This window comes from Thermobia domestica, chromosome 14, assembly GCF_964235325.1.
Source record: "Thermobia domestica chromosome 14, izTheDome1.hap1.1, whole genome shotgun sequence".
In the NCBI taxonomy this organism is placed as follows: Eukaryota; Metazoa; Arthropoda; class Insecta; order Zygentoma; family Lepismatidae; genus Thermobia; species Thermobia domestica.
Genome location: NC_137467.1, coordinates 158220775 through 158232349, shown reverse-complemented (window position 1 = coordinate 158232349; position 11575 = coordinate 158220775). Strand labels below are relative to the sequence as shown.

Genomic DNA, 11575 nt, shown 5'->3' with positions numbered 1-11575 from the left:
AAGGAAAAGAGAGAAGTGATATTTCAGAAACGAATTATGAAACTTCAGGAAATGAAATGAAATCTTTAAGTTTTACGTCCCACGGTTATGCCGGTTAGGCTAAAGGAGACTGTGATGATGAGAGATGAGTGAAAAATGAAATGAAATCTTTAAGTTTTATGTCCCACGGTTATGCCGGTTAGGCTAAAGGAGACGGTGATAATGAGAGATGAGTGAAATGGTGGAATGAAGAAAGTGGGAGGAAACGGGAGAACCCCGAGAAAACCCACGAGCGCGGTGTTTGTCCACCACAAAGTTCACTTGGCGGGGGCTGGGATCGAACCCGGGACCCCAAGCACCAGAGGTGAACGCTCTACCACTGAGCCACCGCGCCCCCCGAAGAGAGAGATGAGTGAAATGGTGGAATCAAGAAAGTGGGAGGAAACGGAAGAACCCCGAGAAAACCCACGAGCACGGTGTTTGTCCACCACAAAGTCCACACGGCGCGAGCTGGGATCGAACCAGGGACCCCAAGCACCGGAGGTGAACGCTATGAAACTTCAGGCTGAATCGATGGAGGTTTTTACATCAATCACAGAAATGGGGAAGGTGGCGGTAATGAAACGAAAGTGTTACTATAGAGTTTTCAGTTTTCGATATTTCTCTACGCAAATGCAAACAGTGGAAGAGGATGCAGGTTTGAAGATGATAAATTAAGATACAAATTCTATTAACTGAAGCGTATGGGCAAAATACTTTACTTTGTTAATTACATTTTGAGTGCTTATTGTCGGGAAATAAGGAAGCATTATTGTAGTTTTTAATCTAGCTGTAAAGGGCACATGCTATTTCATACTTATTTAGATTTTTATTAATAACTACATGATGTAGAATATTTTAATTTTATTGGCACGGTGTAAAACCCACCGACCTTTATTAAAGGAGAAGGATCAGTAATGCATGAATAAATATATGGTATAACCTCAATTAGGATAAAAAAAGATCCATGTAAAATTGAAATTATATTTGCTATTCATACATAATTTTCGAATAGTTTGACCTTTTAGTAGATAAAAGTCGAAACTTTTTTTTTTTTGTGGTACACAACCAGAATTTTGATTAAACTAAACGTATTCTTAAAAAACGTGACCATAGTAATGTCTCATTGTTTATTTGTTTGCACATAGAACTTTATAGTGTAAATATTGACGTGTGTACTTATTGACTGATGGTAAAAATTTCTGGAATAAGGTTTATTTAGATGCCACTTTGATGTGGTAAAAGTGTAACGCTGTTAGAAATAGATTGGTTCTAGATAGCATGGCTTGCGTAGCGGGCTTCGAGTGAAATAGTTCTTCTGTGGCAGTCCTTTAGAACATTCAGTGGAAGTCCATAATTGGTCCGTGTAGGGACCAAAAATAGTCACAATTTGTACGTTCAGGTTCCAATGATATCCACATATGGACATCCTCTACATCAGTTTGAAGTCCTTAATAGGTCCATTTTAGCTCCGAATGGACGTCCAGGAGATGCATGGCAACTGTCCCAAAGTAACATCTTGTGTATATCGAGTGGACGTCGTATGGACCAAAAGAACACGTCTTCTGAACGTCCATTGGGCGTCTGTACGTCCATAATTAGTTCGTTTTGGTACCAGAAATGGACATAATATGTGCGTTCTGGACGTCCAGTAGATGCACGGCAACTGTGCCACCTGTACTCTCCCGTGTACATCCACTAGACGTTATATGGACCAAAACCACACGTCCGCTGGACATCCCGTAAATCCTTGCCCGGACGTTAAATGGATGTACATTGGACGTCGGTGTGCTGTGTGGGATCAGGTTACTCTTTGACCAATAATTACAAGAAATCACTTGAAATTGTTTATAACATTCTGCAAACAATAACATTTAAGTTCAGGAAAAAAAACTCTAAAGAAGGAAACGAGAAACTAGGGTCGCATGATTTACATTACAGAGACTGAGTGATATTACTCACTATCAACATAACATTAAATATCTATATCTTCGCTGTCATCGTCCAGAACATAGCGAATATGGCACCCAAAATCATCATCTTGCAGGTCTTCTGGAATATGAACCTTGTGATCTCTAGGAATGCAATATAAAAGAAAACTATCTGTACACAAAATAACGCGTTATCATGTTGTAAGCGTTTAACAGTAGTGCACATTTCCGACATGATTTATTAGAGTTCTTACTGATATTCATTTGGGCACCGAACAAAAATCACTTTGCAGTTTGTTACTGTTTTGAATTTTGAGGAGAATGTTTCCGGTTCTAGCCCTACTCTCACCTATTTCTGGTTCCTCTCTGGCTGTACAATTTTTCGATTCATTTCTGCTGTACAATCTTTATATCCTACTCTTGCTAGCATTTTCCTTCTGTTTTCTGCCTTGGATTCCTCTCTCGTTCTTTTCCACTTAGCTTTTCTTCTTCAATTTGCTTCTTCCAGGTTTCCTTCTCTCTTATCATTTCTTGGTGTTTCTCTGAGGTGACAACAAGCGGTAGGCGCTCTATATTGCGTTTCCCCTTGCGCTTAGGTGTGTCTGGCCAATGCAGATAATCAGCAAGTAACGCATAATTTAAATTGCCAGTTTTCAACTATCTGCTTAAGTGTTTACTCATCTCAGCACTTGGGGGGCACGATGGCTCAGTGGTAGAGCGTTAATCTACGGTGCTTGGGGTCCCTGGTTCGATCCCAGCTCGCGCCGTGTGGACTTTATGGTGGACAAACACCGTGCTCGTGGGTTTACTCGGGGTTCTCCCACTTTTTCATTCCACAATTTCATTCGTTTCTCATCATCACCGTCTCCTTTAGCTTAACCGGCATAATCGTGGGACGTAAAACTCAAATATTTCATTTCATTTCATTTTCATCTCAGCACTTTCTGGACACAATGCATTGACTTCATTCTCAAATGTGTCTACATTTGCACTCCCAGAAAATAATGATGGTCTAACATTGTTGGAGTTAGTTTAGTCATTAATATTTACGTTCTTTATGGCGGCATCTGATGTTCCTTCTGTTTAATTGATTGACGGGTCCATGTCTTCACAAAGCCCTGCAAAGCTCATGGCCGCATAGATCAACATCGTGTACTGGAAAGTGTGCTTCACGAAAGTCTTGGAATTGCCAAAGAACATACTGATATACCTGCGACATCTTATCCTTCCGTGTTCCTCTGCAAGTGACTTCCCTTACCTAGCGTCTAACTGCTGCCTTGAGGTTACCTTTCTGAACTTTGCTTGTACGAGCATCGATTTCTTAATACCACTTCTCCAATAGGTGACAGCCTTTGGTTTGTATCAAATTTAATGCCTGCTTGACCATGTACGATTGTGCCGCTACCGCACTCTTCTATAGATATACCCCATTGACTTGATCCCTAGTCTTCCGTTCCGAGCGCTGCTATCGGCTGTAGGAATTCCACTCCCTTTGGCTAAGGCTCTCTTGCTTAGCAACAGCTGAAACCTTATTGACTCAAGCGTGGATATTTCGAGGATGTGAGCTTTAGTTCGCATATTTGCCACGGCTCAAGACATTTTGGCTGCACTATACCTCGTCATTCCCAGGTGAATATTGGGCAGCATTCTCTTCCCTGTCCCTATCTCCCTTTGCAAATGCTAATGTTAATGTTTCTTCTGTGCCCATTGTAACTATATCATCCACCCTGACTTTCAGTGACAATTGCAATACCCGTGGTATGTGCCTTTCTTGTGCTGTTATTGACAACTATGGGAGATGTGTCAGAAGCACCAAACAGTAATTGCATAACGTTGGAAGGATTCACTGTGACTTTATTTTGCTGAACTACTCCTGCAAATTATACATGCTGACGAAACTACGAATTTATATCGTGCGCATATGAGTGTGTGTGTGTTGCAATATACTTAACTTCACTATCATATTACATCGTGTAGACACAGTAGATATTGGCATCTCCTTTTGGACGTGCGACTAATTTCCTTGAAGTGTTCTTCGCTGACTCTCATGTATCATTATCACATCACACAAGTTGGTGCCCAAGCCACGAGCCTGTTAAGTACAAGGATAATTAAAAAGGTTAAGGTATATTTGAGAAAATCTGTACTTATTCTAATGATAGAAACCTAAAAGATACCTTATTTTTCTACGTAACCTCCCTGGACTTCAATGTACTTTTTGCATCGTTTCACAAGTTTCTCTTGATTCGACCAGAAGGAAAGCTTTCCTGTTGCATCTGTAACCAATTTTGCACCGCAGCGATGACGCCTTCGTTACTTTCAAATCTTTATTCCGTAGTGCTGATGTTTAAAGTATTAGCGATATCGTCCACTGTGTTTCTTCGGTTTTCCCTTAGTATTCGCTCAACGACATCCACATTGTCCTCAGTAATTGACGTCGATGGCCTGCCCAATCTTGCCTCGTCACATACATACACAAGTTATTCCGTGTTGAGCCGCTCTATCCATTCGTAGATCTTTCTTCGTGACAAACAGCTGTCACCACACTGTGCTTGCACTCAACCAAATATGTCCACAAGTTTCACACCTTCCACATGCAAAAAGCGAATCACTGCTCTCATTTCCTCCTTGGTACAGATAGTCAATGGAGCTGCCATGATTAACGGTCTTCTACACTCCAACGACTAATGCAGGAATACGAGCGACACGTTGTGACGATGTATTGCCAACTACACTCACTCAGCGCTGGTTACTAGAAGTGTTCCCAATCTCTGAAAAGAGAAATTGCAAATGTGCCTTTACTTTTTGAACTCCACTCTTATATGGGCACATTGACTTGTCAATTATCGGTCACACGTTTTGCATACATAAATAAATGTACTATTGCTCGAACTTATCATATACACAGATCAGCAAGAGCTCGTCGCAGGCTTGCTATTGCAAGATAACAGTAGACACATTTCATAATACTGTTTGATATCTTCTGCTGCCGGCCACGTAGCAATTACTTTGTAATTATATACTCTCAACTTTTGGAACTGTTCTTGAGAGCACACATATCTCGCATTGTTTGTTCAGTAATTGACACTTTGTCAGTTTCCTGTCTGTGAGACGGAAGACACCTTTCAAACTATTTTTAAGTAGAAACGTTATTTTTATGTCTAGTATCTACCTGCAACATTTCGTTGAAATTGGCGTGCAACATTTTCGAAGCACATTTCACCATATTTTCTTCTTGCCTATTAATTTTCTAACCCACGACATCCAAATTCGATCTTTGAAAATAAGTATTATATCAAGTAAAAAAAGCGTTTCACTAAATATTTTTCGAAGTTCTAAGTAAATACAAAAAAATCTTGACTTCACAAAATTTATGGAAATGGGAAGAACTTGTGTCGCGACAGGAAAGGATTTAAGGTGGATTATTGTTTTGGTCCCAAATTATAAAAGCACTTTACATTAATTCGTAGGTATGGTCCCGCGCAGCTATCGTTCTTTCTGACCACTGATGTAATAAACCCACATCAGTTGTTATGAATTAAGTCAAAAACTCCGAACTTTGAATTTTTGGTAATTTTATATCCATAAAAGGGAACAATATGAAAGGTTGTCTTATGAACCCGTATATCATTAACACTAGGCCAGACTCTTAGGTCATTGTCTCTGAGCCATCTAAAACGTTTTGCTAACTCAGCGAGCAGTACGCGTTAAGGTGGAGCGTTTTGCAGTTTTGTTGGAAATTTGATGATGGCAAGTGCGTAAAAAATGCCATTAGTGGCACCGACCTTCCTGATTTCTTTTTTATTTTTTTGGACAACCCCTTACTCTGCCATAACGGAATTAAAGTTATTTAAGTGTTTGGTTAGGCAACACGCACAACACCAATGACAGAAAACTATTTTTGGTCCTTTTTATAGTTACCTGATGGCTATAATACAATTATTTTATTAAAAGAAACTTGTAGCAATACCAGTAAATAATTTTCAAATGTTTATGAGTCAAAGTACAGCCATATTAGCTCAGTTGTTGGAATTAATGTCGAGATTTTGTTTCTAATGCTACGTTAACCATGATTATAGTCATAGCCCTTGATGCAACACAATTTTCTTTGTGCAACTCTTCACTTATTTTGCTCTGTACGCAAACTAACCCTTAACTCATCACAAGGAGGTGGTTGTACATCGAGTTCGGCCTACCCACCCACCCAGTAGGCATACGTTGACATTTGACCTTAGGTCACGTAGTTCTTCGTGGTGTCGAAACGGGGCATTCTTGTTCTAGACTTCAGTTTGGCTCTAACGTAGATATCTCTTGCCTTCTGGCCGCAATTTTTCGACGCTGCCTCGGACACCAGCTTCACTATGCGTTCCACAGCTTGACTATGGCAAGGTAGTGTTGTTAGAGTAGCTGAAGGTCGGATGTTTTCTTCAAGCTGCTGATCCGTTATGTTTCGTGTGATTGGCGGCTGTGTTAGACCAATTAATCATGTTGTAGTAATTTTCCAGCTGTAAAGTTTAATTTCGAAACAATGAAGTCACGTCGGCGGCTTGATCTCGGAGTCTTCTGGCTGCGGCACTTTTTTTTATCCCTCTCCAGCCTAACGTTCGAATGTGCGAATTTTCATCTGCTGTCATTGCTATCAGCAGGTTTTCATGATGAGCGTAGTATCCGTTTGTTTGAAGAACAGAATAAATTATGTGTTGTAGATTTTCGAGCAGAAAACGTGATGGCTTAACTATGCTAAACAGTTGCATGGCGCCCATTTCGTACGAAGGATTTCGCCGTATTGAAAACCAGACGGGAGCGTATACTCTAACAATGTACTGGCAAAGTAGATACAAACTTGAACTAGGTTTATCTGTACTGATGTAGTGGCGAAGCATTCTACAGGCCAATGAAGCCATCGTGAATGTGATAATGGTCCTAGTTTTCTGTTTGCTAGATCGGTAGTACACATTCCTGCAGCAACACCCTTACAAATTTCAAAGAGATAATACCGGTCCCTGCTTAACCATCTGGTTTTTCCATTTCAGACACCCATTCAACGGGAATGGTTGTAAAGGAGATGATCGGTGAACGTTCAGAATCCTTTAATTTCTTTCCGATGGGGTGGAAAAAGCGTTGGGTCAGGTGTACCACCATCCAATTCGGTAACGAGGTATCGAAATGGCAACTCGTTGGTATGAGGAAGGCAAATGAGATGTTGCAGTTCCTTTCCTAGGGATCTTTTTATCTGACTTATCAGCAGTTAGTCTGTGTTCGTGGCTTCACCATCGCTGAAGACTGCCGCAAGACTTGACACGTCGTATTGCTTCTTCTCTAAGAGCTCAATATAGAGTCAGCAATATCCTTTCCAGTGCCTGACTTAGGTTGGGCATGGCCCAAGAATTCTGAACCGGGCTTCGATAGAACTGTGATATGCATTTCTGTAACCTCTCGTCTCCGTAGTTTGCCGTTATTTTTTTCTTGCACAAGAGTTGCATAATTTTTTCCGTCGAAGAAGATACTCGTAATCGCGCGGTCTATGTGAGCCTTTTCTTTGTGGATCTTCTCACTCAGTTTATCTTTTCCACTTAGTACCTTAGATCTGTCAACAACAATATTGTTGTCCTTTGGCGTTATGAGTCTCGCGTCCTGAAATACGGCAGAAGCGATGAAAGCAACATGTCTGTCTCAAACTCCAGTTCTAAACGCTGCATCCGCAGTATTTTGAAGACAGATGCGCTTTGGGCTATGTTTCCTTTTTGGTCGCGCCTCGAAGTCTAACACCGACGTTCTTCCCGATTCAACAGCTTCGCTGGATTCCGCTGACGACACCAGTGTTTGACCTGTGACTATGCCTAATCCCACTATTTGATAGTCTTGTTTCAACACTTCCAGCGTCTTTCTTGGTTGTCTGCCCCTTAAATCTGCTCACTTTACGGGAAAACATCTTTGACAGTGATTTGCTTGTTCGGACGTCAATTTTACCAATGTTTATTTTCCATGATGTTCTCTGCTCCAAAAGAAGGTTGAATTCTTGTTTCAAACCCTTGCATGTCCTCTCACAGTTGCAATCTTCGGCGGTTTTACATTTGCAAGACCTGCGTGTGATGTTGCTTCTCGTCCTTCTTGATTGAAATGTTTTTCCTTGGTGAGACACTTATTATAAAATGTTTTCAGCATGTCAGAAACTCCTTTTCTGAAACCACAGGAATGCTTGCTTTACGCCAAATATGTACAACTGTTTGTCCAACTAGTTTACAAATGTCAGTTATTGGAAATATAGTTATACTTTCGTCACCACTTAAACCAATTCGAAACCAATAATAATGTCGCATAATGTCAGCGTACGTGGGTAATTGCACTTCACTCATTTCACTTAGAGTGCCAAATAAACTTCGTTTCACATTTTTCCGTGTTGGTCTGCTATGAGGCTTTTTTTATTTTGCTTTCCATTGCTTCCGAACTTGGAAACTGAAGTATACAAAATGTCTCTGAATAGTATCGCACTAAGAAGACTGTAACTTTAGGTACAATGCACAAACTCTCTGTCTTAACAGAAGCAGTAGCGAACTAAAACCGTTAAAGCTTCAGCTGCAATAAACTGGACTGTTGGATTGGTTGGCCGAAGTACGCAATATTTATACCACCGCCGAACTTCGAGCGAGAATGTTCTAAAAACGTCGGAGTAGGTTCGGGAGTCAACGAGGCGAGTGGGAGGTACGCGAATCTTCTGGACGGAGCCGGACGTTGGGATGACGATCGAAGAGCGTGGCCAAAGTAAGAAACGATGAAGTTGTGTATCCTGCCGCTAGGTGACATTTGCTTTTGGTGTACACAACAAGCCAAGAGTTGCTACAAAAAATCGTGTTATATCAAGAGCTATGCCTATAATCACGTTAACGTGGCATTCCAAACAAAATCTGGACATTAATTCCAACAACTGAGCTAATATGCCTGTACTTTGACTCATAAACATTTTAAAATTATTTACTGGCATTGTTACAAGTTTTCTAAAAGAAAATAATTGAATTATAGCCATCAGGTAACTCTAAAAACGACCACAAGTAGCTTTCTGTCATTGGTATTGTGCGTGTTACCTAACCAAAAACCAAAAAAAAATTTAATTCCGTTGGGGCAGGGTAAAGGGTTGTCCAAAAAAAAAATGGCACCTTTTCCGCACTAGCCGTTATCGAATTTCCAACAAAAGTGCAAAACGCTCCAACCTAGTAGGCGTAGTAGAGTATTATGTCCCTCACCGCTGGTGTCGTAGCAAGTGCGTGTGTTTTTGCTGCAAGTGATCCATGGTTCGACATTATTTTGGAACGTAAAAATATATATGTAAGTTACAACTAAGCAAACGGATTTTCATTATGTTCAAGGGTAGTCTTATCAGTTATCTACCTAGACAGGAATGGAGTGTCGGAGCATGATAACGCGTGACACGCACTCGAAGGCCACTGTGAGGAAACCCGCTGCGCAATTGAAGGCCAGTCGAAGCAACACAGTGGCCACTACTAAGAAGGGGGCCACTGTGGAGAACAAAGTTGATTTGAATTTTTTTGTCCTGTTTAGCACCCAGGCTATACTTGATGTAAATCAAAAGCTTCACATGGAATGCAAACGACAAGAGCTATCACATGAGCATTAAAGTTTTGTAACGTTATGCATATAATGTAGTTTGCACTATGTTTAATGGAATTGAAACAAATGTTGGAAATAAGATCATATTCATATTCTCCAGTGAACCGAATGATATCAGTCAAAATGTTGTCCTTCAACCGATCTAACTCACTTTTGTTTACCTACACCTTGCCCTTGAGTCGCCCCCTCCCCCCCCCCATGCAGAAACAAATACGCTTTGCACAAGTCGGGGATCTTGGGAAGCACATACGTTCGCGTATATTGCGCAACAACCGGTGTTTCATGCCAGAGTCAGTGATGCAAATTCGTAGAGAAAACCTTATTTTATGGTATTTTTCGACAGTAATTTCTCGAAAAGTTACAAAGGGAATTTTAGACAGAATTTGCAACAAATATGGAATTATTCGTTGACAGGAAAAAAATTGTTTATGAGTGGAAAGTAGACCAATGACTACTCAATAATCTTGAAACCAGTGTTAATTGTCCCTTAACCATTGTTAATGAGTGTCAGATTTTAGTTTCCCCATCTGTTACACAAATTGTTAATATTGCTATCTAAATGTGTATAGGGCAGTTATCTCATTAATAGCAAGCAAAGCGGTTCATGTTCAGTTTCGTCAGTGTCGATATTCAAATAATTAAATTGATACAACCAATTAGAAGATAAATCGCCTAAATATATTTCAAAATAGAAAGACATAAACATTATTTGTCAATTCTCAATATGATTACGTCGTTGATTGATTTTGAAATGATTAAACTGAAATAGTGAAGTTTTAAACTTCCAACCAAAGATTCATAATCCTTATTATAAAAGGAAATGTTTCAGGCTGTGAATAACGCTAAATTCTAATTGTTTATGTTTCCCTCTCTGCTATGTGCGCAGTTAGACTGGCAGCGCTTTTGGCGGCACGTTTTAACTATTTGGAATTAGTGTTACTTATAGATTGAATCATTTTACTCTTATCATAAGGTTATACAATAACAACCCTACAATATGGCACATGTCATTTGAAATCAGAAATCATCAAATAGAACTTTAGTCTTGGAGATAAGTCTTCTTCGAAGTTTTCTGAAAACGCCTATTATAATTCGTTTGTAACTGATAATTAATTATGCTAGTTATATGCACAGTGAATAGATTAAATTTAATAAATGGGAACGTGGAATATTAGTACGATTGTTCCATTTTTTTTATTTTATTAGGATCACAGAGTGAGACTTCTCATATTCTGCCGTTCGTTCTGAACGATTCGTTCGGAACGTCCGTTATTCTGAACGATTGAACAGATGCCAATTCTTCAATACTGCTTTTTTTTTTTTTCAACAGAGATCAAAACTTTATATCTCGGCCAAATACATTAATGGAGTCAATGCATTTACTTATTAAAAGATAATGGAGACTTTAACGGTGGAAATCTATAGACCGTATGCTAAACATCCTAAGTGAATTTTTGTATTCTCTTTTCCGTAACAAATAGCTAGAGCGGTCATCTCGACTGACTTTGTTAACGGAGTCAATCTGTTAAAATCAACCTGCATCACGATGACTTTAACGGTTGACATTCATATCCTATACATAGAAATATTTCACATAATCATATCTACTGTCTTTACCAGGGTTTATTTCGTTTAAAATGTATTGTAATAGATTTCTCGAATATTATTATTGAAATAGTAAAGAATATTGTGCTTACTTGATAAAACTTTTTACACTTTATAATCACTACATTAGTAACCCTGCCTAGGTTTACGACAAAAAATAATGACGTCTGGAACGAAAGAAATTGCAAAAGTGAATCAAAATCTTTCAGTGTTACGTCGCACGTTCTGCCGTTTAGTTTAAGGAGACGGTGATAATGAGAAATGAAAAAAATGGTGGAATGAACGAAGTGGAAGGATTCGGGAGAAGCCCAAGAGAATCCACGTACATGGTTTTGGTCCACCACAAACTTCATGTGGCACGAGCTGGGATCGAAACAATGACTCCATACACCAGA

At 39.7% G+C, this 11575-nt stretch overlaps 1 non-coding gene across 1 annotated transcript; it reads left to right on the top strand.

Moving 5' to 3' along the window:
• The first annotated feature begins 2644 nt into the window (after window positions 1–2644).
• TRNAR-ACG (transfer RNA arginine (anticodon ACG)) lies at window positions 2645–2716 on the top strand. The gene has a single exon. It is a non-coding gene; the product is annotated as a tRNA-Arg (tRNA).
• The last annotated feature ends 8859 nt before the right edge of the window (window positions 2717–11575 follow it).